This window comes from Dermacentor andersoni, chromosome 4 (assembly GCF_023375885.2).
Source record: "Dermacentor andersoni chromosome 4, qqDerAnde1_hic_scaffold, whole genome shotgun sequence".
Taxonomy (NCBI): domain Eukaryota; kingdom Metazoa; phylum Arthropoda; class Arachnida; order Ixodida; family Ixodidae; genus Dermacentor; species Dermacentor andersoni.
The window spans coordinates 208243581-208271196 of NC_092817.1; the positions used below are offsets into that span (position 1 = coordinate 208243581).

Sequence of the window (27616 nt, forward strand, 5' to 3'; positions counted from 1 at the left end):
GCAAAGTAATCTTTCATTTTTTCGAGCAGGAAATATTTTGTTGAAAATCTTGAGCATCTGTCGCTTGTCCCCACAGGCGTCGCACTTTCGGTGATCCTTTGATTTTGCTAACAGTAATTCGAACAAGCAGAAAAAGCCGGCTATGTTCGACGTGCGGGGCTTTCTTTTATATGGGCCCATACCAACGTTGAAGGCACAGGGCGAATAGAATCCGCGCCCCGAGACAAGTTGTCGTGCCTCGACGTTCCCCGGAGGAAATGCGATTCGTAGCAGAGCGGAATGAAGAAACACGCGCTCGAAGAAAGTGGCGTCGATACCGTCCCCTTTGATATTTGTTAATTCACAGACTTTTCACTCCACGGCCAAACTCTCCACGAAAACACGTTCATTTTCCGAATGTGGGTACGTTTGCGGAGAGAACCGGGTAGGAAGGAGAGATGATATGTGGCCAACACAGTTCATTCTTGACCTGCATATGTAGTACTAGACAGGCCGCAGATAAAATGCAGATGCGCTACGGGTGCGTGCTAGCACAGAATGCCGAGCGTGAGGCTTGAGTTCAGGAACAGCCTAGATGCCCGCAACTCTCAGGATGCAACAGGCTACCTTCTCTTTTGGACTGAATGAGCGACCACTGCGTGCAGCAGTTGAACTGGCCGAGCACTACTTTGTGGCTAAGAGGAACTTGCGCGTCGTGGCAGATTCATTGTCGTCTTGAACAAAGGAAGCTCGGTTTTCTAGAGCGTGCAAGGCTATAGGCTGAGGAGCGCGACAGAGAGCTAGGGCCAGCGCTAGGGTGCCTCGAATGCGCCGCACCATGTAGAGGTACCGTCAATGAAGAAGATGCCAGCTGACGTTAGCGCAGGTCTTTGTGTACGCGTAGTGCGCGCCGACGGACGTATCACCAGTGGTGGCCTTGCTCAGTGCACTAGCGAAAGGAGGCAGCTGTCCGCCCAAGTTTTCGGCGTCGTTGCTCTGGGTTATCTGAATTTATCTTCTTTTCGTAGGGAAATAAGCAACACCCGTCGCATGTGCGTGGTGGCCGAAGCCTCAAGACATGTTGAATTACAATTGTTGCACCGTTGGGGGTGGTCAAATAGCAGCAAGAACGTACCGGCAACACAGCTATGATAATTCCCGGCTTGGTCTCATGAGCGAGAACAACGGCAGTAATGCATCACCGCCATTCAGCGGGGAATTTCTTGTTCTCACGTTCTGCCTTCTTATTTCGGTGTTTGTGGCACTCGAGCATATTTACATGGGCAAGCGACGACAGCGTAATCATGTTTTGGGTCTGTTTCGCTTAGGATCTCAATGACACTTGCCGCTTTTACCGTGTGCCCCTTTTTACTGTTTTGCTCTAGCTACGGTGCAGGACTGTAAGAGTGCATTGTGGCTCTGTGTCATGTTGCTCAGGGTTACAGAGACTGATTTTGTTGGTTTTATGTGACCTGTTAATTTGTCGTACCAGCTGTAAGGCAGGTATGGTTTTTGGGTCTCTATCATACGTGGTTTCGGGTATACTGAGCTGTTCTTAGTTCTTTCCTGCAGAACTGTTGTTGATTTTAATGCGTAAGCCGTGCTTGGCGAGTACCCCAGCCACATCCAGCGAAAAATGTAATGCCTTTTACCTGCACAAAAAGCGCAATTTCCTAGGACAGTAAATCGTTATAATAGTGCAAATGTAGATGACTGGTAGCTTTTTGAGAGTGGGTCAACATAAAATTTGGGTTTGAGTCAGCTTGACATTTGCAAGTGGGCAACTTGAAATTTGCTCGGTCGGGGAATAAAAGGCACCTTTCCTGACACGAGCCCCGAGTTCTACGAAGTCCGGCTGACGTCGGCTCCGGACGGTGAACCTCGCGCAAAGAAGTGTGTGTGTAAGTGTGTGTGTGTAAGCCATCCCGGAGAGAGGCAGCTAGTTTACGATGACTAAACGAACGTTCGCGTCACCTTGTATCGGGGGAGGACCGAGTGTTTAAAAACCGCTGTTGTGCGGATGCTCCGGGCACTCTCTCTCAAGCAGTCATCTTAGGCTGATGTACTTTTCTAAGCAGTCATGCTAGACTGTTGTAGATACTGCAAATAAACCCATATTCCTCGTTCTCGATGAGAAGGAGTCCTTCCCTCCATCAACGTCCTCAGCGTGGATAAGTTGGACGACGGCATGGGCCAGATACCTTCTAATTCATGCCCGACTCCAATCTTGACAAAATATAACGAGCGATGGGATTGAGCCCCCAATCCTGATAGCGCCAGCAACAGCGTCTTATCTTCGTGTTATAAGTTTCAGTCATCAGACACCCAATCACAGGGCACCAGAATGAACCTGGGAGTATAGAGGGTCTTTCCCAGTACACTGTACTAACGTGGCTATGCTCAAAAAGGGCGAGAAATAAAATAGGGTCGAGAAATCATGGCGCTGGCATGAAAGAAGAGAAGCACAGATGGATCACACATTCTGTGTGCTGATGGCTATCATTTCTCTGTGAAGTATTGCGACAGGAACCGCTTTCGACTTGCTCCCCGTTTGTCACGGTAAACTTTACTGCCATTTTCCTTTACCTAGCTGCGAGAGGAATTTGTTAAGGGCCCCGTGGTGCAGAAAATCTGTTGTCGGCACCCAGTGTCGGAGTCGCGGCGCGTATGAGAAAGATTATCGCGAATCACACACGCCTTCCGCCTGGCGCATAGGTGTTAGTGAAATAATTAAATTTCTCAAAGTAATATGCGTCAGAAGATTCGTAACGTTCGACCTACACACAACCTAGAGACATGATAGCGTGGGATTGGAATTTGAATATATAAGAAACCATAATCCTTTAGCGCGGAAGCTCAAACACAAACCCATTTTTTTAGCTGCCGTTTAAGGTCTGTCTTATGGCGAATTCGCCAAATCGCACCGGCATTCGGATGGTTGGATGAAACGGCGCATTGGGGCGCCCAGATGTGCAGCGGTGCGATGTGCTCGATTCACCTTCAGTGGGAACAGTGCGCTCGATTCCTTGCAACACGGTCCGGATGGCACTCGCATTTGCGGCAGCGGTGCCGCCCGCCATGCGGGGGTAAGACAAAAAAAAAAGAAACAGAAAGCTCGTCTTTGTGCATAGCATGAGCCACCAGCGCTTACATAAGCTGCAGTTTCGGGAAAGCGTGAGAAGCAGTCAGGGATCTATGAATGCCATCGCGTTCCAGCCTTAAAGGAGAAGCGTCCTCCAAGTTTTTTGTTCCCTTTAACATTCGAGATTCATTTAGATAGGTTCGCCCTCTGCAGCGATTCACCGGAACTTGGTTTTCCGGGGCCAACCAAAAAGTGTACTGTGGGCAATCATGATGTCGCTGTTGATGTCATGGGTTGACCGTCACGGCATCACGGACATTTTGTTACGACGGGTTGCGCAAAAAGGGACGGCCGTACACTCTTAAAAAAACTACACACTTTGAGTCGTATCTTGCCACACAAGAGTAATAATCATGCGTCTTGTTCGCATTTCGTTTCTTTAACGCTACGAGCCCGGTATTTACAAGTCACGAACGACATGCGCGTTATCAGCATGCGAGAGGTGAATTCGAGCGGTCTGCTGCGAAGATAGCCCTTCAAGAGACAGTCATCCAGCTTCTGATACAGTTCCTGAACGGGGCGACCCCTTTTGAAGGCCAAGACATACGCGAAGGCAGTTATTCCGTGCTGCCTCAAGTTTTCTGTTGCTTGTGGGAGACATTTTGGGCAGGATCGGGAGGCCATATCATAGTGTTCCGCCATGTCACCTGTAAATATTGCTATCAGGCCCACATGCACATTTCATATTTATTGTTATTTCATTTTTCTCCCACTCTCCTCTGGAATCTTTTAATCCCTTTCCCCATCCATATACAGAGTAGTATGCCAGTGGTTGTATACGCGGTGGCAAAATTATCTGTTTTTCTAAAAAAGAGTCTCTCTCTCTCCCTCTCTGTCTCTCTAACATGACAGAGCATTCTCGACAGGAAAGTAGCGAGCGCAGCGTTTTCAAGAAAGGAAGCACAAGCAAGACAGATGACGATTATTGTTGTGGGGCAAATACACACCCCAAACGGTGTACATTTGTTTAAGAGAGTAGTCGAATGCGAAAATGTATATACAAATAAAACTGCAAACAAAAATGGCTATATTTGGCTACAATTATTTTTTGGTCTTTGTTGTCTTATGTTACATTTCGGCTACAATTTCATTAGCTTTGGGCTACGCCACCTTGCCCGACCTGGCAACACTGGCGAGTGCGCGCACAGCAGTTTCTCTCTGGCTCCGAAATCGGTAGGCCACGGGTCATGCGTACTCCTGAGGAGAAGGCAGCTTTCGATCAGCAACGTCGCGAGCAGAACCACAAAGGAGCTCGTCTACGCCGTGGTGATGCTGCAGCCTGGGCACAAGAACAGGCTCGTGCAGCCGAGCGCAAGCAGCAACTGCGTACCGAAGATCCGACAGCCTAGCAAGCCGTCGTTCATTGCAGCGTCGGGATTAAACTAGTGGTAAAACACCGGGGCCACACGGTTCAGCTTCGCTGGTTAACCATCTGCGCGGAGTGCTTGGGCAGTGATCGTTTTCAAGTACAGCGCTCATGTTATCTTATCATCTTATCGTATCAGAGCTCGCTTATCTTACGAACAGTGTTAGCTGTGTGAATACGGTTTTTTCGTAAGATTTTTATTGTTCCAAAATTTGTTCGTAAGGTCGCTTAATGCATTCCGCCCCCAGATTTTTTTTCTTCAGCATACACATGCGTCATCTTCCAAATATTTGCTTCGGTATGTTCTTGCCATTGGGCAACCAGCTCGAGCCTCGAATAGAAATGCGCTGGCCTTTGTGTTATTGTACACAATATCCCTTCTGTGCCCGCAGCGCCACCTTTGGGCGTCTCCGACGTTGAGCTGCAGCGCGCCCCTCACCGGCAATGGGCGATTGTTTCTGCGTCTGAGCTAAGCGAGTGCTCCTTGCGCATACGGTGGCCTGCGTTGCTTCGTTGCGATTAGCGTTTCGCTGGAGCTTCTCGACCGTCAGGACTCGCGGTAGGCATGTTGCCATGAGAGGGATGCGGTGCTTCGCTTCGGAAGCCACGCATCGTCACGCACTACTATAGCCACCGTACCGTGACGACTACGCGTGGAAAAAACGATTGCACAAGCTGGCAGGGTCCGCATTGTCTGCATAGTCTGCGTAGGCTGTTTTACAATTCGTTCCGGCAAGCAAAGTAGTCTAACCTGAAGTCTCAAATACAGCTTATTCTCTGCATGCGGCAGTCTCCGCGATAGGACGACGACTACGCCTAGACATCTTTCTGCACCTGGCGGTCCATTTTTGATGCAAATCGTACAGGTAATGTGAGTAATGTTCTTCAGAAAACATACCAAACTCAAAGAATCACCATTTGTATGTGTATTTATTGATCACGAGGAAAAAGACGTGGTGTGTTCATAAAACGCATAAACCGTCTCAACGTGTTGGCTTGAACGCTCAAAATTTTTAAGGATGTTCTCTTGTGTTTAATGGGGCATTCACCTACGGCCTATTGGTTGGAGGATCGAGCTGTCGTACTTAGGGTCCACTGTTACAATACTCACATCGGACAGTTTCATTTATTTGTGATAATAAAAGACAGTCTTTCTTAGCGACTTACGAACACATTTCAGTGTCGGCTATGAATCCTCTTTCGTCGGCCGATCCCGGAGATAGTTAAGCCTGCCGCGCCATTAAAGTTGCATTACTTCCAGGTTTGAGCTATGATATTTATGACGAGGAAACAGCGCAAACACAAAATATTGTTTTTTTTCCTCGATATTGTTTCACACATTTAATAATGAATACTCTGAGAAGTTTCAAGATAAAAGGCATCCGCTGTCAGTATTATGCTTCATGATGTTTGTTTATGGATGCCAGTCGAAAAACTCTGAAGAGAAATTTTGTCAAAAATATAAGACCAGGTATGAAAAATTTTAGTGATAGAATAGTGTATCAATTTATACCGCAAATGTAGCACGTAATCTAGAATGGCATGACATATAGCATATACATATACCTAAATGTATTCAGAGCCTCGCGGCAACACCGGCGACTAGGGCTGTACTTGGCCTGCAGTGTCCATAAAATTGCTACAGTAATAAAAAATATACTTTTTCCTCTAATTTGGACATAGAACATTGTATCTGTTCGACTGCTGCAATACACGAACTAATGACCTGGGGAACCACGGGCGCACGTTAGTACGTAAAGGGTAATCCAGGCTCAGGGACAACTTCCGTTCTGTCTGCGGTCAACAGGTCATCAGAAAGCACACGAGTGAACCCAAAAAATATTTCGAACACAAGCCTGCGCTCATGAATATTCCTAATTAGCTTTACCGTATTTTTTTCTTGGGTTTTCATGCTACGTGGCTCCTTCAAGTCTCCCCTATTAAATGAACTCTCTTCCACTAATATTGCGCTGTTTCCTTATCGTCAAGCATGCATGTGCTTCAGAATTCCCTCTACGACGCTGGAAGGTACAGGCTGCGGTATGAAGCTTTGCATAATGCTAATCTACGCATGTCCTTCGTGCTCACTAATGTCCATTTCCGTCCGCATTCAGCTGGAAGACAATCTCTAGTTTTTTTAAGTGACGCATAATGATAATGTTAAAGGGGCATTCATAACGTTAGTGCTATTAGCAGCTTAAATTTGGAGCACGTGTACGTGATACGCATCAAAATGAGAGTAGGTTATTGTAGTTTTAGCGAAACAAAAATATTGCATTTTATACAGCACGGCGGAACACAGCTATATGTAGAGTGTACGTCATAATACACGCGTGTTAACACCGACCAGTGTACTGCACCACTTAATCGTCCATAGGGAAGTGCGAGGGGCAGTGGAAGGCACTTATCCCCCGTGTCTGTCCTTTTCACTAACATTCGAAGCATCAAAAACTAATGCCACTTGTTCACATCCACAGTCGACACATTTAACCCAGATATCATTGTTCTTACTGAAACTTGGCTCCATCCACATATTAGAGACCATGAAATCTCTAAACTACATCGCTTCTCAGTTTATCGCTGTGACCATGCGCTGCATCAAGGTGGTGGCGTTCTTCTGGCAATTAATAAACACCTGCACTCTCAGCGCATTACTATTGCTACTAACTTGGAAATAGTCCTGGTAACTATTGAAATAAATTACGAAAAGCTTATAATTGGCGTATGTTATCCCACTATTATCCCACGCTGCCTTTTTTGCTAATGAATTACAAGACGCAATCAACATCGTCGTAACACGCTCTTCTTTCTTACCCTTGTTTCTACTGGGTGACTTCAATCTTCCAAACATAGCCTGGCATAGCGAACAAATCGTACAACACCGTTTCTCCACGTTAGCAAAATATTTTCTGGACTTCTGCGCACTGTTCTCTTTCAGTCAACTGATAACGAAGTCCACCAAAATGACACCACAAGTTGATTAAACCCTTGATCTTCTGCTAACAAGACGACCCAATTTTATTTAGAACATTCGTTGCGATCACTCTCTTATCCATTTCAACATCAATATTTCACGTCCGAAATCAGAAAAAAAGATCAAGACAATTCACGACTATAAGAAAGCTGACTTTCAATCAATTAACAGTGAACTCAGTATTTTTCTTTACCCTTTCCTGACTGATTTTGATGACCGAAGTGTGCAATCGAACTGGAATATCTTGATTACTAAAATTAGTGAATTAACGAAAAGATTTATCTCTACCTACATTCTTTCCTATAATGATAACGCTCCCTGGTACAACAGACACATGAAGCGCCTTTTTAACAAAAACGAAACGGTTGTACAGATACGCTAAAACATCTGCAAACGCTGAAAGATGGGCAGCCGACAAAGTCGCTACATATAACTACATAAATGCGCTTAAGCTAGGAAATGATAACTTATGAAGAACACATTGCCATCCATGCTAACTACTGATACAAGAAAGTTCTGGCGCACTATTGACCGAAAAGATGACACCATGACCCTTGTTGAAAGCACTGATAACGCGATTCCCCCTGCCGATTGTGCAACGGTTTTAAATGACGTTTGTACGCGTAACGTGTATAAACACGCTCTTATAACAGGCCTACTACACTATCTTACTATGCCCCCAATGTACCCTTTAATAATTGAACCCGCCGGCGCAGAAAAAATAATCGCATCACTGAAACTCTCATCAGCTCCTCGCTGTGACTTACTTAATGCAAAGTTTCTAAAAAACACTAACACATATTGTTCCGTTATTCTTACAAAGATATTCAAGCGATCGCGTTAGAAAGGTTCATTGCCTGCTGATTTATAGGTAGGTAAGGTGATTCCACTCTACGAAATTGGTACTAAACATTCCCCACTGAACTATCGGCCTATTCCTATTTATTTAACCAGTATTCCATGCAAACCTATCGAGCATATTCTGTTTCCTCACATTGCGAACTTCTTAGAAGGAAACTCGTTTTCTTTTCTGTATTTCAATACGGCTTCTGCAAAAGATACTCATCTGACACGCAGCTAGTATCATTCACGCATAAACTGAACCTATTGCTGGACCACTCTTCAGTTGCAGACCTAACTTTCTTAGACTTCGAAAAAGCATTCGATAGAGTGTACCATAACTTATTAATCTATAAACTGCACCAAATAACCTTGATCCTAAAATTTTGTATTGGCTTGAGGTTTTCCTCACTAACGTTTCACAGTTTGTTTCAGCTAACGAAGTAACCTCTAATCTGAGTCCTGTTTATTCGGGTGTACCACAGGGCTCCGTGCTTCGACCTCTACTATTTGCCATATATATTAACGACTTACCTTCATGTGTTTCATTTAAATTCACCTATTTGCTGACGACTGTGTGTAGTTTAAGCCGAAACAAATTGCGATAAAGATCTAACCAGTCTTCAAGCTGACCTTAACGTCGTTTTGGCATCGTGCCATTCATGGTTAATTGAATTTAATGTTAACAAACGTAAATTCATGCGCGTATCTGGAACTACGAATGAACCACCTGTATACCCCTAATAACGTTCCTTAAGATTTGGTAACAACTTATAAATCCCTTGGTCTTGACATCACATCTGATCTCACTAGGGATACCCACATCAGCCATATAGTAAATAACGCGAACCGAATCCTGGGTTACTTACGACGTAACTTTTCCAAAGCACCTTCTTCCTTAAAGTTATTCTATAAAGCTCTAGTACGACCCAAACTTGAGTATGCAGCTTCAAACTGGGATCCAGATCAAATAAACCTAACGCCCTCACTGGAAATGGTTCTGAATAATTCTACTCGTTTCGTTCTTTGTAACTATAACAGAACCGCGAGTATCAGTACCATGAAATCTAGCCTTAACTTACCGTCCTTGTCATGACGTCGCAAAATGTTCCGCCTGTGCCTTTTTCATAAGTTATTTCATCACCCACTGTTACGCAACAAACTTATTTCCCCGCCTCCGTATGTATATCCTAGGCTAGATCACATTCATAAGGTTGGCATTCCATTATGCAGATCCAACGCTTTCTTGCAGTCATTTGTACCACGCACTTCCAATGAGTGGAATCGCATCCCCGCCTCGACTGCCACTATCGCATCTCACCAATTACTCAACAACGTCATAGCTAGCACTTTATAACTAGGAACATTCTTCTTCACATTTTTCAGCCTGTACTCACGCACGCCATAGGTAACTTTGTATATTTAGGTGCCATTTCTTATTTGTTTTTGCATATATATCTTTATCTGCTTTATTAACTCCTGTTTGCTGAATTTACACGTTTTGCTTGTAACCGCTCCCCTCTATTTTGCCCTAATGGCCTTGAGGGTATGCTAAATAAATAAATAAATAAATAAATAAATAAATAAATAAATAAATAAATAAAGCATCAAGACAACAAAGGCCGCCTCCTGAGGAAGAGTAGGATGAAGCACAGGCATGATACGTTTTCTCGATTTAATGTGGTAAGCCACAAATTTAAAAAAAAAAAAATCTTAAGCAAGCATGTAAATAACTTTTTCCCTGAATTACTATATCTTATTTAACTTATTCGACTTTTTAAAGTGCAGAAAAGGGCTCAGTTTATTTTTCGTCATGTAAATTTAATCATAATATATGGTAAAAGGGCTTGTCCCACCAGGACTTATAAGTAGCTAATGAATCGGGGAACAGAGTAAAGCTTTGGCATTTATGTAGCTAAGTGTAAGACTTCAGCAATAAACTTGGAGAAATAGAATGTGATAAATATTAAAGAAGTAATGTTTAAGAATCTAAGCAAGTTGAAAAAATTGCCAATTTGGACCACGTTTATTTGCAAAATGAGCTGTAAATGCAAAAATATTGCAGCAATTTCTTTTGTTCAAGTTCGTTACACACATCGCTTTGGGTGGAACGAGTGCGCAAAATTTCATAGTAAAATGTTCATGAACAAAAACACGTTATCAAAGTTTGCGTGATATAAGGTGGAGCAAAATCCTAATTTCATAAAAAGGTAAACAAATTGTCAAACCATGTGAGACAAGTGAAAAACGACACAGAGGCCTAAAATGCAGCAGCTTCATAGCTGGAGCCCCCGTGAGATGCAGTAGGGTCTACCTTTGTTCGTATGGCTGCTCGGTAACAACATAAACGGAAAGAAAGAGTATTTTTAATAATATTTGTATGAAAAAAATAGTACTCATTTTCGGTTTCGCAATACGAGGCTTTGGCGCAGAAAACTCGGTTTAACTCCAAAACTAAGAATGATACGAAGACAATTTTTGACAATATGTTGCGGCATGTTCCCGCATACATAAATGTAAAAGAACGAAGGTTGAAGTTCGCGCAAAAAAATTGACCTTTGAATGTTGCCCGCCACCTTAAAGAGAGACAGTGCCAAAGAAATTCATGCCGGGCTCGTGGCCGTGTGCGAAGACGGTCACCGTACAGTTCTCAGTGCAAGATAATGGAGGCGTTTCCTACAACATACTCGGAAAATAACGAACTGGTAGAAGTTACGCAGCAGGAGATACGACAGACACGGAAAAAAAATTGTTGGACTGGAAAGAGGAAACCACGTGTGTGGTGGATCACGTAAATAAAACTAGATAGAGAACAGTGTAAGCAGGCGTCTGGGGATCATCGAGGATCCAGAATGTTGGGATTACACGAATAAGAGGTGCTCTTTAAATGGGACAAGTACTGAGAAAAGAGGGTTGCGAGTGAGCTCGTGCGAGAGAAGTAAATGCGCAAGTGAACGGTGGGTGCACACCATTCGCAAAAGAAATAAAGGCGCACCAAAAAGACTCTGGGACCATGTAAGAGTACTTGGAACTCGAGCTAAATATTTGCAGATGGCTATAAGGGGTCAAAATGGCAACATCTTCGAAGGAGGCGACGCGTTGCGGTGCTTCGGCACAAGAGGAAATTGATTCAGCAACAACAGAGAATGCTGAGGGTATTTAGCATCTTTATTGGAGAAAAGCAGGTGAAATATTTTTAAATAACACACAAGATTCGATGAAATTCTAATACAGGTAATCGAGAACCTTGGTCCAAATAGAAAGGCACTGCTAACTAATACGGTATAGCAAGTGATTAAAACGCATAATATTCCTGTTGGATGGCGGGAAAGCAAGATGAACGTCATCTACAAAGGCAAAGGAGATAAGACGAGCTCGTAAAGGCCAGTTACAATAACGTCGGTGACATAAAGAATGGCAATGCAAGCCATAAAATTAGGACTGTCGAAATGAGTGGAGAAAAATGATGTACTGGGGGAACAACAGACTGGTTTCAGACCAGTCAGACACTAAGATGATAATATGTTTGTACTAACTCAGTGCATAGATATTTCAGTACCACAGAATAGACCTTTATGAATAGAATTTCTAGATAATAAGGGAGTATATCGCAACCTAGACAGCGAATTGTTATGATATATTTTCAATCACGAAAGCATAGATAATGACTTCGTGTACAAATGTCTACCAAATTGTATCATACAAATTGTGCCGGGTGAAAATTATATGGAAAGGCCGAAAATGCACTCAAGTGATGAAAATTCCTCGTGGAATGAAGCAGGGACGCCCTGTGTCGCCATTTTTGTACACGCAAAGACGACCGGGAAACAGTAAACTAGGCTTTGATTTATGCTACATGCGTAATGCGCAAACAGTACAACAGAGGGTACCTGGACCCTCTGTTATACACGGACGGCATAGCGCTATTACCGGACAATGCAAGAAATTTACCAAGTCTTGCGAATATGTGTGCCAACAAAAGAAAAATCAAGGCCTTAAGCTTAGCACAGAGAAATCGGGAATTATGGTTTTTATTGAAGATAGGAGTAATTATACCGAGTCATCTTGAAGGGGCAGCGCAATAAGACGATGACAGAAGGCAGAAACACAAAGGACATCATCGTCATCGTCTTTTTGCGCTGACCCTTCGACATGTTCAACCAGTACCAACTCGCCCAAATGTCGATCCTTATACCGAGTCAATTCAGCAGGAAGTTATACCCATAGTTAAGCTATATATATGCCTCGGCGTATAGATACTCGAAGGGAAGACTTAATCAAGCACCCACCAAGACAATGTGAATATAAACGGGAAGCTGAATGAAACAACAATGAAAATAGGGCACTTTGCGGCCGCAATAAATATGAGGTGGTGCGTGCAGTCTGCAAAGGAGTAACAATGCCAGTGCTGATGTTCGCACACTAGGTTCTGTGCTCAAACTTGAATACCTTGTCGGGTTTATAAGTTGTAAGGTAAAAGGAAAAGAGGACAAGTTCGGGGAGGACAACTTAGAATAAACACCTAGGCTGTACACCTACTACAACGATGGCTTATCTCAGCTTATCTCAGTTTTATTACAAATGTGGCGCAGTGAAAGACAGGATAATGTGTTGTGCACCTCATCAGCTTTATTTTATTGATGTCCATGTGCTTGCACATAATCGAAATCTGCGCGGACGGCAGGAGGCACGCGAGCGTGGGTAGCTTCTTCCGCACAGGATGGTTCGCTGTTACGTGTTAGCACGGATCCCTTATTCAGAACACCCAAGAACACCACCTTTTGATATTGGTGTTATGTATAACAAAACGAGCGAAGAAGGCTGAAAAATATGAGAGTGCGAAAAACATTTTTCATAATTCAATTGAACTCGAGCAGAAAAACAGTGAGCACCAGCAAGAATTAAGTACTAGAGCTTGTGACAAAAAATGCCCTCCGGAATTTTCAGAGGCCGTAGTTGCAAACGGTAAAACCGGATATTTATGACGGTTCGTCTTCTAGACTGGCGGTCGAAGTTACACATGTAGTGCTAAACCTGACGAAGCTATTGTCACGTGGTGGTGACGTTGAAGAACACAGTAGCAACACTGTGAAGGACAAAACTGACTTTTATTGGGCGAACCTGTGCCCACAAAAACAGGCTACACTTATAGCACAACGATAGCGGCGAATACGGTCGGCGATCGTCGAAAATCTGATCAGTGGGTCCAGCGCGTCGACTTTTATACAGTAGTCATTGAACGTTCCAGACTAATCGTTGGGACCCCCGTGCTTTCTACAAAGTTCTACACCATTCGCGTCACGCGATGAAATCAGATAACACAAGGTTCGGCGACAACAGACAGCGGATAGAAGCATCGATGACTTTCCAGAAACTTCGGATACATGCAGGCGCGTCCAGCGCTGTGCGATAAGATTGGTTAGGCGGCGAAACATGGTCGCCCGATAAATATAAGTACACGTGTCACTATGATATGGATGCGAAGGTCTACAGTTTGCCAATTGAAGGTTGTTTGTGCCGGAGACCGTCGTTCCAAAAGTGCTCCACATATACCATGAGACTACCGGCTCAGGTGGCCATGATGGTCTTGACCGAACCTACACTAAGCTTCTACAGAGGTCCACGTGGACGAATATGAAAAGAGATGTAGACAACCATGTTCGGTGCCAGGTGAGTAAGGCAATGCACCGCCCACGACCAGACGAGCTTGTATTACCCCTTCACTGGAATGCACCTCTTAAACTTCTCAAGAATGTATTTTTAAATTTTTCGTTGTACCCCGTGGCACAGATTGCATCCAATAGAAATGAACAACAGGAGGGATAAAAACATGATATGCTTGAACGTCACTAGTTGTCTTGTACAAAGAAGACGTTTCGTCATTGACGCAACGTTACATTAGCTTTCAAAACAATAGCTGTTAAGGTGATCGCCAACTAAAGCTCAACGCTATGGTGCGCAAGCTAAGCAGAAGCAGTGAGTCGCTCTCCGCTTCAAAAGATTTGCCAAGATCGCAGTAAATGTTGTCAGCTTGCCCCGTCTAAAATACTGGCGTAGAGATCTTCGTCATGAAATTTGCGCAGTTTGTATCAGTTCGATACCACAACCTTCGCATGCAAAGGTTGTGGGATCGTTCCCCACCTACGGCCAGTTGTTTTTTATCCACTTTCATTTCCATTAAGTTATCGTTTCTTTATTTAATGTATTAAGAACAAGTAATTTCCCCTATGTTGTCCTTGGTTGTCCTTGGTGTCCGTGTTTGTTGGCTTCTTATGCTAATCTCAGATGGGAGCTTAAGTCCACTTGTCTAGAGGGTTTACCGTAAAATCCCTTATATATGCCGCTAACTTAACCTCTGCGTTTTAAGGCAGGTGTGAGCCTTCCTATAAATAAACAATATGTTAATTTGCGAAAGAAAAACTGCCATAAAAAGGTGTCAGATGCAAAGTGAATTTTTATTCCTAGTGCCAGCAGTGGCGTCTCAGCATTCACCAGTACACTATATCGCCACCAATTATTCGAGACTCTAACACATATAAAATATTGCGGAAACCACGCACTCTAGGAATTCATGATATGCGAAGCATTATGTAGGTAGCTAGCTTGTTATGAAGCATTGCTCTGACTTCCGAAAAACGTTACCTGGCAGGGGGGACGGGGTATGTGTGACGCATGTCTGTGTGACGACGATAGTGCGACGACGATGGTCACGATGATAGCATGATGGCGTTTGCAAGGCGGCTGATTGTCTTCACTCCGGATGAAAAAAAAAAGAGAAAAACGCTATGGTGTTGAGCCGCACTAGTCACAGCACTAATTTCATACGATGTTCATGTTTGTGCACTTAACTGTTCACCGCTGGGCCAGGTTAAAGTTCAAACACCCCATCAGGCAGATGCACAATCTGAGACGTTGACGCTTTCGAGTGAAAAGTGTAATGAGAGGTGTGTGCCACAATTATTTAAATATGCACGCCTTCTGTACGTCTTGTTTCCCTGTAGCTGATATACATTAGGCAGCATTCCTGAGGATTGGCCAAGACTAGCGGCATACCTGTGGCCCAAGATAGGGGTATCACAAGCATCAAACATCGAGCACAATATTTGAAGCCAATAATTTTAATAAGCTGCATGGATAAACTTTCTCTGTGCTTTGTAGATACCTAAAAGCCGGCATTATGAGTACAGGTTTACGCAGAACAGCCAGGCGCTCACTGTCACTATTTCGTCGGTCAATATACCGTGCTATACCTGTATAAACCGGAGCATCCCGTGGTTCATACAAGAATGATGTAACCAAATCTCAGGAGTGAAAGGACTTGAATGTCATAATATTAGGCAATATTCGAATAGCCTATGAACAGACAGTATCTGTACGCATTTTATCTCGGGATTTATTGCTTCTGTACGCATACCTGAGTTACACTGACCGGCACTGCCTAGTCAGCCTAATTGACCATACTACCCGGCTCACCATAGGAAGAAATCAATCCCAGTAACGCTTCGCCTATAAAAGACTCTACGCCATTAGACTTGGTGCAGTTGTTTACCTCATGCCAAGTCTTTCAGAGTACAATAAAGTCTCTTCAATGGAGCATTTAACTCGAACATAAAAAACAAAAGAAGAAACATTTTTGCTTTGCTCTGAGGTCTTGTTGGTATTTTGTAGGATTGCTTCGTAGAAACCGCATCAGATTTGAATGCCCACAGTTTCGTAATATTGCAATAAATACTAGAATATGCCGTTAAACTTCCCGACAGAAAATTACCTCAAATATATATTGAAAGCGCAGGTAATTCCTGAAAACCCGTCATGGTTGCTTCGTGGCCATGGTGTTGGGCTCCTAAACCCAAGGTCGCGAGATCGAATCTGGCCCCGGCGGCCGCATCTCGATGGGGGCGAAATGCTGAAATACCCGTGGTGCTTATGTTTAGATGCACGTTAAAGAACCCCAGTTGGTCAAAATTTCCGGAGCCCCCACTACGGCATGTCTCATAATGAGATCGTGGTTTTGGCAATTAAAACCCCATAAAAAATTACTGAAAGCGATTACTTTGCTGTGCTTTGTACTTTCTGACAAGTTGACTGTAACCACAGCAGTTTAAAAGAAGAGATTTATTTAGACTGGGTAGAACTCTTTTATTCAAGTTAGGCGGGCAGCCTGACATTGTCTGCAAGGTTGTGTCAAATATTTGGCACTAGAGGTGTTTTTGTTGGCAAAAAATAACAAGCTCGCTGACACCAGCTACTACCACGTTTTAAAGGGGATGGTCACAAAATTCATCAATCCATCCGCCTTGCAACTGGCCATCAGCAAAGAGCATTGCAGAGATCACTGCAAGCTACACCAGATACTGCTCTGTAAAACTTATTTATTGAATATCTAATTCATTATGACTGAATATATACAGCGCAACACGGAGAAAGGCGAGAACGGCTGTGGCCTTTCTTGCTTTTGTTTGTGCCACGCAGTACCTTTCCTTCAGCATACTCTATATCTTGCTCACACTATAAGAATGGAGTGTGCCTAAATGTGACGGAAATCTAGCACGAGAAGTTGTATTAGCTTGCGACAGGCTGACACAAAGTCGTCCACATCGTAATGACCCTTCAGCTTCCATATGAGCAATGAGATAAGCACACCATGAACGCCGGAAAATAGCACTCACCAGTAAAATTACAAGCTGAGAATGTGTTGCTCGAATAACCCAATCATTTGTAATAGTATTAGGCATGAAATCAGAAATAAAGTGCACAAATGGGATAATGAGAATGATTTTGCTACCGGCAGCCTCAAACCAAGTGGAAATGTGCGGTCAGATGCAAAGACAGCAGTTGTAGATGAACAGTATGTTGTACTCGTGCGGCTGCATTGAATTATGAGTAATTCAGCATGACCACTATTCAGTTCAGGCGTTGCAGTCATTGCCATTTTCTTCACCGACTTAAAACTAAAGCTCTTAGAAAACACGCAGATCGCGTATTGAACATGTCGCATTATGTGTGTTCGTAAATTGTAGTCTCCTCTTTGGTTACCATTCCCATTTCGCTTAGTCACATCTTGCCCAGGCAAAACTGAATTTTGCGCCTAGGATTTCAAATGCAATGCGCCCTTCTTGATTGTTATACATGGTTCAGATAAAATGGGGTGAAAAGGGACTCGAGCAGGCAGACCTGTAAGCCCATGCCCGCATTTGAATTCAAAGGGTTTCTTGCGAGCATTTTCCCAAAGGTCACATGTTGTTCTGAAAAACTCAAAACAGATTCGCCATGTTTTTTTGAGAATCGCCGCAGAACATATTTCCGAGCCGTCGGAAGAGAATTAGATCTGCGTTTAGTATTTGATGACTGTTCCAAGCATTGCGGGCGTTGCAGGCATTCAAGGCGCTGCCATGCACTACGACAGCATGAAAATATACGCACATTTTAGAAGCGTTTTCAGGTCCCCTTTGAAAGAGTTAATGCATCGTCCTACTCAGTCATTAATGTAAACGGAGCTATAAGCAGCTATTCCGCGCACGATTGCAGCGCCGAATACGCGTTATTTATGGGCGTAAATGCATTGTTGAAAACTAAATGAAAAATCACGAGTGCGCACCGGTCCACATAGATTGTTGTTCGCTCGCGTATAAAAAAAAAAAAAACGCTCGCCATGCTCACATTTAACGCCTGCCGAAATCGGCGACTGCGTGGTATCATCACGCCAAGGCGCAAAACTGTACGACCATGGCAAAAAGCGCAGGTGGTGGTGCGTTTGCACGGTGCACAATTTTTTTCATTGTTCACGCTCAGTACGGCCGACGTGAACTCGGATGTGCGCCTTCCATTAGCGCGGCGAGACTGGAATGCGATAAACCGGAGCACAAAAAGAGAAAACCGAGCGGAAATCGATTTTCAAAACACGCAGTGGGGGGAGCGTGCGTAGCATCAGAAGTGGCGTCGATGGCTTTCGCGCCTTCCTCCCTCGCACCCTGAGCTGATGAACCTCCCGTGACCGCACGGACTTTTCTTTGCCAGCGCGCGACTGAAGCAGCTCTTGTGGGCCGGCGTTCACTTGGTGCTTCAGCGCTTTCTCTGGTTACAGTGGAGAGTTAGCACTTTTTTGTGTCAAACGTGAGGCGATTCTCTATTGCTTAATTAAAGTTTCAAGTGTGGAAAAATCTAAGGTGGAGCTGTGGGCACAATACATCAGTCGTAATTATGTATTTTTCAAAATCAGCCCTACAATTTGTTATTAATTACCCAAGAAACGCATAGTCGGTTGGGATAGCAGAACATGAAGGTGAATTGGAAGCCGTTGCCCAATGTGATACAGGTATTTGGCTTCCCTACAGCTGAAGTGTGGGCGAAAAGTGGGTGTTCCGTTTCCTTGGGAAGAAGCCATCCCCGTGTCGACCTCGTGGAAACTTCCCCATAACTTCGATATCAAGAAATAATTCTCGACAGAGCTCATCTCATTATGACTGTCGACGGTAATGTGTTTAGCCTTGAATCACTATAACACAACAACGTATATGCCACCGCCGCAACCAGGTTTGTAAGAGGCGTATACGGCAGCAGCATTCACGGTTCGTGCTTCCCTAACAACACTCAACGCAATTCAGCGCCGCGAAACATCCGCGTGGCTTCCGAAATGCGTAGCGCGCCAGTGCGTGCGAACGCTCAGAAACGTGCCATGCAGCAACCGGGCTACGGTCTCGAACTTCTTTCTGGACAAGCTGGGCCATTAGCGGCGCCACCGAAAAGTCCGCGCTTGGCCTCCGGTAAGAGAAACGTGGCGTACCGGCGCCTGGAAATGCTGAGAATTGTTCCTTCATGTTACGCACACACTGAGGGGCACGAACTCAGTGACCCAAGTTGGCAAGAAGTTTATTGAACAGCGGCCCGTACCCACAGCATTTGTGATGCAACTGCTGAAGCGCCGGGTTTCTGTCCGTGAGGAACCCTTATGACGTTGGTTTGATTCCGCTTAGCATTGGGGAAACTACAGAGACGAGATGAAGTGAGATAAAGACAGGGTGGTTAGCCAGCGTATGCGCTTAGTGCACCGCCTAAAAGGTTCTGTTTTGTTAGAGTGGAGATTTCCCAGTGTCACGTTTTTGCTTACCCAGGTAAGCGTCAATGACGTTCATTGAAAATCGGCACACACCTTCTAGCACATGGCCAGGGATACAAGATGGCATCAAATAGGTTCATTGTCGACCAGCACACAACGAGTGGCACATACCCAGTGCTGCAAGTCGGCGTCAAAGAGTTTCATTGAACAGCGTCACCTGCTCAGTCCTGCATCTACAGTGATCCATGTCGGCGTGAAGGAGGTTCATTGTACAGTCGCACAAATGTTCAGAGCTGAGAAGCCTAGTTTGGAACATGCCAAAGGGGCTCTGCAGGAGAAACTCGGTGTCATATAACATTAGCCACTGGGCTAAAGTTAGGTGTCCACTGTGCACGCGCGGCAGAAATAGCAGGGTGCCTGCTCATCGTTTACATATCCAGTCCCCAACTTGCGTTCGTTTCCCGCGGCCACGGCCACGCTGGATGCATATGTGGCTGTACTATGACGTTGCCACGGTGGACAGTGCAACGCCGTGCAACCGTGTCTTACGCACGTAACGAGGCGACCAGGCGAGTGAGCGCGAGTGATGGCGGGTGACTGCGCGTTTTACTACGACAGCAGTTATACTCCTGGGGTATTTCTGCTGTCGTAATCACCGTGAAATATCATAAAAATCCAAGGGCGATAAAATCATCGCCGCACGCCGTGTGTTGTACGTGCGAATGAAAGCATGCGAGGGTGTGACGACGAGGGGCGTAGCCATGGGGAGGTGGCTCATGGGGCTTCCGCCCCCCTCCCCTGAATTTTTTTCCTGCCGTCATGCACCGCCGACCGAAACGACTCCCGTCGCCGGAAATAATTCCGGATTTCGTCTAGAATGTCTTTTTTATGCTCAATAAGACATTTCGGCGCAATCATTGTGAACTCTGGCTGCATTTTGTGGCAACGCTCATGCACCTCGAGTCGCATGAAGCAAGGAGTCCCATCCGAGCACAAAGTTGCAAGCGCGTTTCGATGGCGACCGGGCTCGTCGCGGCATCACGCGAAGACGGCGGAATCTGCGAAGCGCAAGGATTTCAATTCCGAAACTTTGTGGGTATAAAGTTATGATAAACTTTTGATGCCAAAGGTGCATTGACATTTCCAAAGTCATGCATTAAATGTTCAATTCCGGAACTTTATGGGTTTAATGTACTTATAAGCATTAGACGTCAAAGGTGCACAGACTCTTCTAACGTCGTGCATGGAACCATACAACGAGACAAGCTAAAGTTGACTGTAGTGTACTACTCTATAGTTGACAAGCACGCAGCGAGGTCTCATGACACGAAGCGTTGTGGTGGCTCATTTGTGCCGTCATGTGACAGAAAGAAATATCAACTTTGTTTCACCTGCGCCGAAGCATCCATGTCAAGACACCAAAGCCAGCAAAGGTAACTACTTGCTTATTCATTTTTCTGCTTTGACTTTTATTCGTGAGGACACATTGAACCTGTTCAATTTTCTTGTTCTCGCTACCCGCGGTCTGTCAGAGTCAGCCAGAGCGCATGCGTGTTTCTGGTGTTGCCCCGACCACCGCGCGGCGCACTTCGGTGCGTGTTCGTTTTTCTCTGGCCGAGTAGATTTTCGCCTGGCAGAGTTTTGGATGCTTTCTGGCTAGCAGACGAGAAAAAGAAACAAGGGTCACTCGCCGCCATCACTTTGGGGGCTCGACGGATTGCAACCCTCTTGGGCAACTCTTGACGCGCGGGTGTACGATACCAAGCAGTATGCGTATGGGTTATCTGCGGACCAGGCGTCTCACGTTTTCTTCGATATTCCTTCGGTATGTGCCCAAAGTAGGCGTTCAATTGTGGTCAACATGCTTTCCTCCACGTTTCATCATTTCGGTGTCCCCGCCCCACAAAAGAAAAAAAAGAGACATTGTTGCGGTACAGTGAATTGTCGCATGATGAGAGTTCGATTTTGTTACTTCTTTTGCCGAAAGTAATTGGCCTCGCGACGCTTCAGCTGCCGGATACTCTCATCGTATTAATGCGATTGCAATTATGCGGACACTACAGGCGCGTTCCTGCCGTCGCCGTCTCCCTGATGTTCCATATAAGTCCAAGGGCGATAACATCGTCACCGCGCACCGCATGCCTTATGTGCGAGTGTGCGTGGGGGGCAGTGGGGAGGGGGTGCAAATGAGAAAAGCGGGGAGGAAACGCGCCGCCTACCGCTGCACGCGATTATGAGGGAGAGTAGGGGAAGGGGGGGGGGATTGGAATTCTGTGATCTATGATTTCACAACATGTTTACTTGCCTTGTTCGAGGCACTATATATAGTGTCATTTTCTTAGCTACCAAGATTTATTGCAGACTTACACGTATATTCAATTTTCTTGTTGCGAGGTTTTGTGTATACTTGCAGTGAGCTTTGTTTCCAGTGACACACTTTTGCCCTTTGTCAAGCTGTATGTTGGCATTTGTATATTCCATTGTATCTCGGCATTTGTAATGTAGTCGGGTGAGTCAAATGAAAGTGAGCCAACCCACTCCGTGTAATGATGGTTTCGTTCATTATCTGCGAGGCCTGCGCGTCGCACACATGTATCCCTCGTTTACAAAAGTGACACGCAGGTGTGAGGATAAAAGTTCTTTAATACTCTCATACAATGGGTTAAACATGGTTACGTGAAACAATGGACGCTCAAAAAGTTGAACAGCGTGTTGTCGTGAGGTTTTTCACAGCTGAAAGGTGTTTCCCAATAAGAAATTTGTAGCCATATGGCTGCCTTTTACGTTGAACATTCTATTTCATTGGCCACTGTGAACCGTTGGAGCAGACGGTTCAATAAAGGACGCGAAATTTGCAAAGACCATCCAAGACCGGGCCAAAGCCTCCGTGCAGTCTCATCAACCTTTGAAGTCACCCCCGACAGAATTGCAAAGTTTGATGAGCTGATTAGACAAGAACGGAGGATAAGCATCGATGAAATGGCAGAGCGCGTGAACGTCAATCACGGTTCGGTTCGAACCATTATTCGTGGACATTCGGGTTATCGGCGCTTGTGTGCGCAATGGGTGGCCAACATTTTTAAATCAGCCAGAAAACGGAGAGGTTCGGCACCACCTTGACTAATCTGATCCAGTCTCACAATGAGGGAGACGACTCCCTGTTTGCAATAGTGACCGGGAACGAATCATGGTGCCACTACTACGAGCCTGAAGCACGATGCCAAATCTTAAAGTGGAAACATTCGAATAGACCACCCCAAAGAAAGCAAAGCCCGTCATTACCGCCGGAAAAGTGTTCTTGACTTTTTCTTTCGATCGTCAGGGGTCATTACTGATCCAATTTGGTAAACCTGGAGAGACTGTCAATCGCTTCCGGTATTGTGAAACGCCGGATCGGCTGCGTGTCGCAATCAAAGACAAACCATGTGTAAAATTGAAGAATGGAGTCATATTGCTGCACGACAATGCCCGTCCATACGTCGCTGATCTAGTTAACACAAAACTGCCAAAGTTCAAACTGGAAACCCTGCAACATCCGCCATACAGCCCAGACCTGTCGCCTTGGGGCTTCCACATTTTGGGGCGGTTGAAGAAAACAGCTCAAGGGAACCTGATTTTTGTCCAACGATGACGTGAAAGAGTCAGTTACATACTTTTTGAAGCAGCAACACAAGGAGCTTTACGAAACGGGAATCACGCGACTCGTTAGTCAGTGGCACAAATGTTTCAATACTCATGTAGGCTACTTTTAAACAAAGTACCTCGCTTGTCATATACTCGCATTGGCTCAATTTCATTTGCCGCGCCCTCGTATACCTTGCAGAACTTCCGCTTTCCATATATTCTCTCTGTTGAGACTATAATTTCGGCGCAATTACTCGGAATACAGGACCGGCGACAGTTGCTCCAGCGCAATACATTGGAACAAAGGACAGCGTCATTGAGATTTTTCCCTGGCCATTGCATATGTACAGAAATGTGAACAAAGTTCTTGAATGACAAAGTTGCATTATAATATTTGTCCTCAACTTGTTCATTTCATGGCCTTTACATTTTTCATATCAGCAGCATGCACTGCTTCGCTCGTTTCTAACTGATATATGTCACAGGTTCATGTGATATTTTCTTATTAAATTGACCAAAAACGTGGAAGCATTGATATCAGTTACGCCAGGCGCAATTTCTGGAACCTACCATAGTATATTCTTTTATAAAAAATACACATTTTACTTGTCTTGACAGTGCGTGGCTTTGAAGAATTAGTTATCAGCATCTTTGGCAATGGCATTGTAGTTATTCATGTGTTTGATCCCTCGACAAATTCTATAAGGAGGAGGCCGTACTGCAACGTGAGACCCCACGCTAAATGAAATTTCTGGCTGCTCCACTTGAGACAACGATCGTGGCTCAATCTCGAGTACGCAAGCGAGATAAGCGCACCATGTTACGTCGCGCGCAAGGATCTGGGGTGGGGCGGTAAAGGAGGAGAGGCGCGTTCTACTCCCGCCGGCCCGGGCAGCCGGGAGTGTTTTCGCGGCCTAGTTCACGTTGATGCGAAACGCAGTACGACAGTCAATTCTCTCGCTGCTGCTGCCACGCTTCCTCGCTCTACCGTTTTGACAGCGAGTTTCTCCGGTCATCGGGTGAGATGTGTTCATGTTTTCTTGTGCGCGCGTGACACCATGTTTATTAATTTTATCGATATATACAACTTTATATTGTCGATAAAACTACTATCCTTACTTCGTATAGCTAGCTGTCCACTAATTTGGGGCGCTATAATATAAAACTATTCGACACTTTTCTATTCCAATTCTGCAATCAGCCCACCGCGATTGGTGAAGAACGTTTTTGGACCACCCCCACTTCACCTATGTGTCACGCGACGTCGCGAAAACTGCGATAGCTCCCCATCTGATATGACGTGTACACACCGATTATGCATAATTTGACCGAACAAAACAAAAATTGTTATTTCTGATTCCACGCCTTTTTGCCATTAGCCCTCTGCTAACGGTCAAAAGATTTCGGGCTGCGCCCACTTCACCTGCGTGTCACGCGACGTCACAAAACCGCAAAAGCTCACCGCGTCAAAGTGACGTGTACGCGTTAAAGATGCATTAATATGCCGAACGAAACTGGATTTTCTTCTGAATAGCTGCAGGCTGCCCCGTTCCGAAAGGAATAAAAGATTGCAGCCGCCAATCACTCCAGCACTGGCTACTCGCCCCTGCCAGAGAGCATGGTTTCATTTGCGCGTAATAAAACTTCTTGCGTGGCCCTGTAGCGTTTTCGAGAACTTTCGACACGTTTAAGACCTCGTTCTACCAACTCTTCTTTGCCTACTCTTCTTTGCCGAGCGGTTTGCCGAGGATCAGTTTTAGCGGCATTTAACGCCGCCGCGATTTTAGACAAGCCGCTACAAGCTAAGTAAAAGAAAGCGGTCAAATCGCAGAAGCCGGCACCACCCTCTTCATCCGGTTATCGATATTCAGTGCAGTGGCTAGGCCCCATGGAATCCCTCTCCACTTGAGCATGCTCCTCACCTCTTGTGAGCCAATAAGATAAGACAAGCCGCTCAGTGCAGGTAATGTTATTCGTTTTTCAAGCAAACAAAAGTGACCTGGGGCCCTATAACGTAAAACTATTCCAATATGTTTCTATTCCAATCTCCCGACGTCAAATTTGCGCAACGACCGACGCAAGCACCGGGCGGTCACCCGCAGGGTTGTCTGAACGGACCAATCAAACGCTCTCCTCTTTCATAGGAGGTCACTTTTGTTTGCTTGAAAAACGAATAACATTGCCTACACTGAGCGGTTTGTCGTATCTAATTGGCTGGCAAGAGGCGAGGGGAACGCTCAAGTGGAGATCGATTCGCTGGGGCAGAGCCAGTGCACTGAAAATCGATAACCGGATGAAGAGGGTGGTGCCGGCGTCTGCGATTGGTCGGCTTTCCCTTACTTAGCTTGTGGTGGCTGGTCGAAAATCGCAGTGGCATGCAACGGAAGCTTAAGAATGAAGCTAAAGCTGACCCTCAGCAAAGAAGAGTTGGCAGAATGAGGTGGAAAGCGTGCCGAAAGTGCTCGACAACGTTACACGGCCACGCAATAACTTTTATTATACGCAAATACACCCATGCTCTCCGGCAGCTGCGAGTAGCCAGCGTCTCAGCGATCGGTGGCAGCCACCTTTTATTCCTTTCGGAACGGGGCAGCCTGCGGCTATTCCGAAGAAAATTCAGTTTTGTTCGGCATAATAATGCATCTTTATCGCGTACATGCCACTTTGACGCGGTAAGTTTGCGCGGTTTTGTGACGTCGCGTGACAAGCAGGTGAAGTGGGTGCAGCCCGAAAACTTTTTACCAATAGCCGAGGGCTAATGGCGTAAAGGGGCTAATCAGAAATAACTGTTTTTCTTTTTTCTGTCAAATCATGCATAATCATTGTGTAAACATCATATCAAATGGGGAAGTATCGCGGTTTTCGTGACGTCGTGTGACAGACAGGTGAAGTGGGGGTGGCCGAAAAAGTTTTTGACCTATCGTGGAGGGCTGATAGCAGAATTGAAATAGAAAAAGTTTGGAATAGTTTTACGTTATAGCGCCCCTGCTATGAACGAGAGGAGCATTTGATTGTTTTCTTCAGGCTGTGACCGCGCGATCCTTGCGTCGGCGTTTACGTAAATTTGACGTCAGGAGATAGGAATAAAAGCATATTGGAATAGCTTTACGTTATACGGCCCTTTCTATCGGAACCTATGTTTCCCCTTTCGGGCGAAGCTGCGACATTTTATTATACGCACGACTCTCACCGTCCGTGCTGTCTTGTCTTTTCACCTATCTGTGCACTGCGTGTTCCGCAACGACAGATGGCGCCTTTTGTATCCGTACTGAACGGCGAGCTTGGCCAGCTCTGCAGAAAACGCGTGGTCGCCCGCCATCACTCGCGCTAGCTTGCCTGGTCGCCTCGTTCGACGCGTAAAATGGCCTGACTGATGTTGATCTTCAATTTGAGCATCAATTCTATTCATTGCCCCTAGTCATAGCTAAGGAAACTGAAAGTACAAGGACGCCAACATTCTTAGTAGACTGGCTAAGTAAGGATTAGGTGTCATGAAGTTATGAGCGAAAAGATAGCAAACAAGGCGTTCCAACTAACTGAAAAATACCGTGGTGTGTTTGAACCTGATTACAGCACTATCAAGTACTTTAAAGTCAGTGTTATGGTCAAAGAAGGGTATAGCCCTGTTTTTTGTAATGCGTAACGCTATTCGCTGGCAGGTAGGGCAAGAATTAGTCAATATGGAATAGGCAGGAGTTGTTCTCTGAGTAAAATAGTCCTTTGATGATACCACTCGTTATGATGCAAAAAAAGATGAAGGGCTGCGGCTGTGCGATAACAATCGTGTCATTGTCAGTCCGACAATACACGTTGACCACTACCCTCTGCCCTTAACCGGGGGCGTTTTCACTGCATTGGAAGGCGGAAGAGTCTTCTCGGTCATTGACCTGTCAAAGGCATATGGGCAGCTTGAACTAGATGGCTGTGAACACGCATTTGGGCCTCTTTAGGTTGAACCATTCGCCTCAGCGTAGCGTGCGCGCCTGGCATCGTGCAAGCACTCATCAACCAAACCCTGGGCTTCATGTCAAGTAGTTGCCTGCTACATGGACGATGTCTTCATATCCCGCGAAACGCACTAGCAGTGCCCACAAGGAATTGAGCAAGCGCTAATACGCCTGCGTAAGCAGGGGACGAAGCTTTTCGCCGGAAAGTGCATGCTCTTTCAGCAAAAAGTAACTTATGTGGGATACCAAATTAATTGCCACAGTCTGCATTCTACTAGAGACAAACCGTTGGCCGTAAAGAACGCGTCCAAGGCGCTCAACACGACAGAAATAAAAGCTTTTTTGACCTTGGTAAATTTTGATTCAGAACTTCTGTTAAAAGTTTATGTTCAAAATTTCTGCCAAATGTGGCAACGGTGTTAGAAACACTGCACGAGTTGCTACACAAAGAGATGGAATGGCGCGGGTCACGTCTATGTGATGAAGTATTTAACACATGCAAGATGCTGGCGACTGACGAAAGTGTCGTCGAGTTGTACGATGTGTACATGGACATTCAACTTACATGTGATGCGTCGGACTATGACGTCGGATCAGTAGTTTCACACATGGTGAATGGCATCAAGAAGCCACTGGCGTTTGCCTCATGGCCTCCGCCAGAGTGCAACTATAGGCACATTGAAAAAGA

The 27616-nt window shown here is 45.3% G+C and overlaps 1 protein-coding gene across 2 annotated transcripts in view; it reads right to left on the reverse strand.

Moving 5' to 3' along the window:
• Window positions 1-27616, reverse strand: part of LOC126538488 (FMRFamide receptor-like) — a 1022731-nt gene that overhangs the window by 918220 nt on the left and 76895 nt on the right. The window lies entirely within an intron of this gene.